Consider the following 7,256-nt stretch of genomic DNA (forward strand, 5'->3'; position numbering starts at 1 on the left):
TTTTTCATCTTTGTCTAGTTTACTAGTGGGGTTCATAGGAGTGCCTATTCCCTTGTGATTTTCATTTTCAAACTTCTTTAGTATTTCCTTTGTGTACTTAGTTTGATGAATAAAGATGTCTTTCCTAGTTTGTTTGATTTGTAATCCAAGAAAGAAATTTAGTTATTCCATCATCCTCATCTCGAATTCTCCTTGCATTAATTTAGCAAACTCTTTGTAAAGATTATCATTAGTGGCACCAAAGATTATGTCATCTACATATATTTGTACTACTAGCAAATCTTTGTCTTTTCTTTTGAGAAAGAGTGTTTTATCTACATTTCCTCTACTGAAATCATTATTTAGCAGAAATTTGCTTAATCGATCATACCAAGCCCTAGGTACTTGTTTCAATCCATATAATGCCTTATGTAATCTAAACACATGATTTGGTAATTCATGATTCTTAAAACCAGGAGGTTGCTCTACATATACTTTTTCCTCTATCTAACCATTTAAGAAGGTACTTTTTATATCCTTTGATACAATTTGAAATCCATGAAGCATGCAAAAGCTAGAAGTAATCTGATAGCTTCTAATCTGGCTATGGGAGCAAATGTTTCCTCAAAATCTATCCCTTCTTCTTGATTGTATCCCTTAGCTACAAGTCTAGCTTTATTTATTATAACTACCTCATTTTCATCTAATTTATTTTTAAAGACCCATTTTGTTCTAATAACAGAATTATGCTTTGGTCTCTCAGTTAATGTTCATACATTGCTTCTTTTGAATTGATTTAATTCTTTTTGCATAGCATTTATCCAATTTACGTCTTTTTCAGCTTCTTCATAATTATTAGGTTCTATTTGTGAAACAAAAGCAAGATAGTCATTTATATTTCTAAGAGAGGATCGAGTTCTTATCTCTTGAGATAGATCACCAATGATTAAGTCTTTAGGATGCCCACGTGCATACCTCCATCCCTTTTGCAAGTCTTGAGAGTGTGGTGGTACATGATCGTCCTCTTTATCTTGATTTGGTACGTCATTTAGATTCAATTTTTCCAACTCAAGAATTCCTGCATCATCATCAGAAGTATTTTCTCTCCTAGGAGACTCGCTATCAGACTCATCAAAAATGATATGAATTGACTCTTCAACTACAATTGTTCTTTTGTTGAATACTCTGTATGCCCTGCTAGATGTAGAGTATCCTAAAAAGATACATTCATCTGACTTGGCATCAAATTTACTTAGATTCTCCTTGCCATTGTTCAAAATGAAGCATCTACATCTAAATACTCTAAGATATTTAGCAGTTGGCTTCCTATTCTTCCAAAGTTCATAAGGAGTTTTCTGAGTTATAGGTCTTATTAAAACATGATTTAAAATATGGCAAGCAGTACTTACAGCTTCAGCCCAAAAGTACTTTGGAAGATTTGACTCACACAACATCGTGCGTGCCATTTCTGCCAAGGTCCTATTTTTTCTTTCAATAACCCCATTTTGTTGAGGCATTCTAGGTGCTGAAAATTGATGGAAGATACCATTTTCATTACAAAATTCTTCAAAGTGTTTATTTTCAAATTCAGTTCCATGATCACTTCGAATTGCAATCAAGGTGAGCTTTTTTTCAGTTATGATATTTTTATAATATTTCAAGAATGCTGAAAATGCTTCACTCTTATGTGCAAGAAATGAAACCCATGTATATCTTGAGAAATCATCTACTATGACTAGTTCATACTTTTTTCCTCCTAGACTTGCAGTTCTAGTAGGCCCAAATAGATCCATGTGTATGAGTTCAAAGGGCCTAGTGGTTGATACTATATTCTTTGATTTGAAAGATGATTTTGTTTGCTTTCCCAATGAGCATGGTCCATAGATTTTGTCTTTTTCAAAAATTAATTTCGGCACATCTTTTATCAGATCCTTCTTGACTAGTTTTGATATTAAGTTCATACTAGCATGTCCTAGTCTACGGTGCCAAAGCCAACTTGTTTCACTTTCTTTTCTTCATTAGTAATTAAGCATAATCTATTTTTCTTGCCTAAATCATGAAGATCTACCATATAAATATTTCTATGCCTATGTCCCATAAGTACAATGCTACTATCTTTTGGATTTATAATTATGCATACTGAAGCTTAAAATGTGACTTTAAGACCTTTATCACAAATTTGACTTATGCTAAGCAAGTTATGTTTCAGACCATCAACTAATAAAATATTTTCTATAAATGTAGATGGAGTAATATAGATTTTACCCTTTCCAATGATAAGTTCTTTTCCATTGTCTCCATAGGTTACTACTCCACCCTTCTTAGATTCCAAAGTGACAAATTATTCTATATCACCTGTCATGTGTCTTGAACAGCCGCTATCTAGATACCATCATTTATCCCTCTTATTAGCTGTAAGACACTCCTGCAATCAAAGTCAAGAATGTGCTTTAGGTACCCAAACCATGTTGGGTCCTTTAAGGTTAGTACTCGATGTTCTTTTTGAAACCCAAATTTTCTTGGACTTTAGCTTACTTTTATCACTCAATTTGTTATAGCTAGGCTTTCTAAGATTGAATTCATATGCTTTGTGTCCTACTTTATTGCAGCAATGACAAGTTATATTTTCAATTTTGGCTTTCACAAATATGTTCTTTAAGTATTTTTGCTTCCTACTTGTTTTATATCCCAAACCAGCCTTGAGGATGATAGTGTTATTTTGATGATTAACAAGCAATTATCTAGAGTATGTTATAAGTTAAATCGATACTTCATTTATAAGTTTATTACTCTCAGTATATTTTGTATTAATTGATATAGATACATTTCATTGTTCATTTGAATGAATCTAACCTTGAGATGCAGCAAAGTGTGGATTGAGTCGACCCAAAGGATGATTGGGTCGACCCCGGCACATCAAGAAAATATTTGGCACACTTCTGCAAAAATGGCAAAGATGAACAGTGAGTTGGGTCGACCCAAGGAAAGCATGAGTCGACCCAAGGATCAAGATCCTCAAAACAAGACAGAAAAATGGTTCTCTAGATTTACTGAGAGGGTCGACCCAAGAAGTAGTTGAGTCGACCCAAGCTTGAGTCGACCCAAACCCTGAGAGGGTCGACCCAAAGGCAAGACAGAAAAGAAGACAGAAAAGGTTCTCTGGAAACCCTGTTAGGGTCGACCCAAGAAGAAGTTGAGTCGACCCAAGTGAACTTTGAGTCGACCCAAAGAAAGGTTGGGTCGACCCAAGTGAAGGAAGGCTGAATTATAAAGTTTCTGTGTTTCTGAGAGGGTCGACCCAAGGAATGTTTGAGTCGACCCAAGTGAAAGTTGGGTCGACCCAAGGACAGGTTGAGCCGACCCAAACACGGGCAGAAGCATAACGGCTAGTTCTGCAGATGTACTTTTTGTCCTTCCAACAGTGAGTAACGGCTAGTTTTTGAATTCTAACCATTGGGGCTTGTCCAATGGAGGTAGGAAACTATTTAAAGGGGCACTATTCATCAGATAGAATAACTTTTCCAAAGAATATCAAAGAGTACACAAGAAAGAGAAAGTGCCCTAATCTTCTTCATCCAAGTGCTTCATTTAAGAATCAAAGAAAGGGGTTGAGCAGATTCAAAGAGTCATCTAGAGCTCCATCCTCCCTTGAAGAGTGAAGCATCCTTGACAAAGAAGAGAGAAGTCACTACAAGCGATAAATACTTTCTAAACTCTTCTTTGTAGTTTATATTGTTTTATTTGCTCATTTAGGAGTTTAAATCTTCTTTCTTTGTTTATTAAACTACTTGTAAAGGTTGGTTGGTTAGCCCGCAAAACCAACGGAATAGGTTGATTGGTGAACCCGGAAAACCAATTGTAAAGGTTCGTTGGTGAGCCCGTAAAACCAACAAAGGTTCGTTGGTGAGCCCGTAAAACCAACATAGGTTTTTGGTGAACCCGGAAAACCAAAGTGTAAAGGTTTTTGGATTGTGAGCCCGGAAAACAATCCAACTGTAATCCGCGGGATTATAGTGAATTCCCAAGGGGTCGCTTGGGGAGTGGACGTAGGTGCTAAGGAGAGCACCGAACCACTATACTTTGTGTTGTTTGTGTTGTGATTTGTTTTAGCTTACTAATCATTCATTTAACTTAAGTAAGTTAGTTAAATTTAAAAGAAACCAATTCATCCCCCCCCCCCCCTCTTGGCTTGTCACCATGGGCAACAAGTGGTATCAGAGCAAGGTGCTCTAATAGTACTCATTGATCTCACAATCAAGTGTTAAAGATCATGACAACCCAAGTGGGATGTTCTATGAGTGAGGGGCAATCCACAAATAGACCACCTCTATTTAATGGCACAAACTACACATATTGGAAAGCTAGGATGAGGATATTCATTCAAGCTTCCGACTATGAACTATGGTACATCATCACTAGAGGACCTCACACACCCACACTTAATATAGAGGGCACTATCATACCCAAACCAGAAATGGATTGGAATGAAAGTGATAGAAAATTAGCACAGTTAAATGCAAAAGCTATAAATGTACTTACTGCTCATTAGATGTAAGTGAATTTAATAGAATATCTACTTGCACTACTGCCAAAGAAATTTGGGACAAACTTGAGGTCACCCATGAAGGGACCAATCAAGTTAAAGAGTCAAAGATAAACATATTAGTACACAAGTATGAATTGTTTAAAATGGAATCTACTGAGTCCATAACTGATATGTTTACTCGTTTTACTGACATTATAAATGGGCTTAAGAGTTTAGGAAAGTCTTACTCTAACTCTGATTTGGTGCGAAAAATTCTCAGGTCTCTACCAAGAATTTGGGAGGCCAAGGTAACCGCAATTCAAGAAGCTAAGGACCTCAACACACTGCAATTAGAGGAGCTTCTAGGATCACTCATGACCCATGAGTTGACAATGAGGCAAAATTCAGAAGATGAGGTCAAGAGAAGAAAGCCCATTGCCCTAAAGACTACCACCCCTAAACAACAAACTGAATCGGAAGATTCAGATGATGATGAAGAATTTGATGAAGAAGGGATGGCTATGCTTGAAAGAAAATTCAGAAAATTTATGAGAGGTAAGAATAGATTCTATAAAAAGAAACCCTTCCTCAAAGGTAACTCAAGCAAAGAAAAGGGTAAGGACAAAGAAAAGGAAAAAGAAACTCCCATTTGCTATGAGTGTAACAAACCCGGGCATTATAAGATAGATTGCCCGGATTTGAAATGGATGGCAAGAAAACTGAAAAAGAAGAACTTCATGGCTGAATGGAGTGAAAGTGAGGAATCAAGTTCGGAGGAGGAAGATCATCAAGAGACGGTCCAAATGTGTCATATGGCCAATGACGATGAGGTAGATTCTGAACTTGACTGTGATTTTACTGTTGATGAATTACATGATGCATTCTTAGAACTCATGGAAGAACATAAGAAACTAATTAATAAAAATAAAGTTCTAAAAGAAGAAAATCAATCTCTTGTCAAAGATAAGTTAAAACTGTCTCATAACTGTGAAACATTAAGTAGGAAACTTGCAAATGAAACCAAGAATCTAATTGCTAAAAATATCAAGCTAAAAGAAGATGCTGAAAAATATAAATTTTTGGTAGATAAATTTACACTTAGTTCTACCAAATTAAATATGATTCTTGATAGTCGAAAAGCTGTATATGATAAGGCTGGTTTAGGTTATAAAACAAATAAGAAACAAAAATTCTTAAAGAATATTTTTGTAAAAGCTAAAAGTGAAAATATTACTTGTTATTGCTGCAATAAGTTAGGACATAGAGCATATGAATGTAACTATAGAAAGTCCAGTCAAAATAAAGTAAGTAATAATCAAAAGATTAAATTCAAGAAAGTTTGGGTTTCAAAAGGAACATGGAGTACTAACCCTAAAGGACCCAACTTAGTTTGGGTACCTAAAGTTTCTTCTTGATCTTGATTGCAGGTGTGTCTTACAGCTGATAAAGTGGGAAAACGATGGTATCTAGATAGTGGCTGTTCAAGACACATGACCGGTGACATAGATCAATTTGTCACCTTGGAATCAAAGAAGGGTGGAGTAGTAACTTATGGAGACAATGGTAAAGGGCATATCATTGGAAAGGGTAAAATTTTCATTACGCCATCTATTTTCATTGAAAATGTCTTATTAGTTAAGGGTTTGAAACATAACCTTCTTAGCATAAGTCAATTTTGTGATAAAGGGCTTAAAGTCACGTTTGAAGCATCTGTATGCATAATCACAAATCCTAAAGATAATAGCATTATACTTGTAGGACAAAGGCAAAGAAATATTTACTTAGTAGATCTTCATGAGTTAGGCAAGAAAAATGGATTATGCTTAATTACTAATGAAGAAAAGAAAAATGAAACTAGTTGGCTTTGGCATCGAAGACTAGGACATGCTAGTATGGAATTAATATCAAAACTAGTCAAGAAGGAATTAATAAAAGATGTGCCAAAATTGATCTTTGAAAAGGACAAAATATGTGGACCATGTTCATTGGGAAAACAAACTAAATCATCTTTCAAATCGAAGAATATAGTATCAACAACTAGACCATTTGAACACATACACATGGATTTATTTGGACCTACTAGAACTACAAGTCTAGGAGGGAAGAAGTATGGACTAGTTATTGTTGATGATTTTTCAAGATATACATGGGTTTCATTTTTGGCACATAAGAATGAAGCATTTTCAGAATTCTTGAAACTATATAATAATATCATAAATGAAAAGAAACTCACCTTAGTAGCAATTCGAAGTGATCATGGTACCGAATTTGAAAATCAATACTTTGAAGAATTTTGTACTAAAAATGGTATATCACATCAATTTTCAGCACCTAGAACGCCTCAACAAAATGGGGTTGTTGAAAGGAAAAATAGGACATTGGCAGAAATGGCACGCACAATGTTGTGTGAGTCAAATCTTCCAAAGTACTTTTGGGCTGAAGCTATAAGCACTGCTTGCCATATTCTAAATCGAGTTTTAATACGACCAATAACCAAGAAAACTCCTTATGAACTGTGGAAGAATAAGAAACCAACTGCTAAATATCTTAAAGTTTTTGGATGTAGATGTTTCATCTTAAACAATGGCAAGGAGGATCTAAGTAAATTTGATGCCAAGTCAGATGAAGGTATCTTTTTAGGATACTCCACATCTAGCAGGGCATACAGAGTATTCAATAAAAGAACTTTAGTAGTGGAAGAGTCAGTCAATATTATATTTGATGAGTCTGATAGTGAGTCTGCTAGGAAAAA

The sequence above is a fragment of the Phoenix dactylifera genome, chromosome 4 (genome assembly GCF_051530095.1).
Source record: "Phoenix dactylifera cultivar Ajwa chromosome 4, Ajwa_hap1_PhDact_Kaust_v1.1, whole genome shotgun sequence".
Taxonomy (NCBI): Eukaryota; Viridiplantae; Streptophyta; class Magnoliopsida; order Arecales; family Arecaceae; genus Phoenix; species Phoenix dactylifera.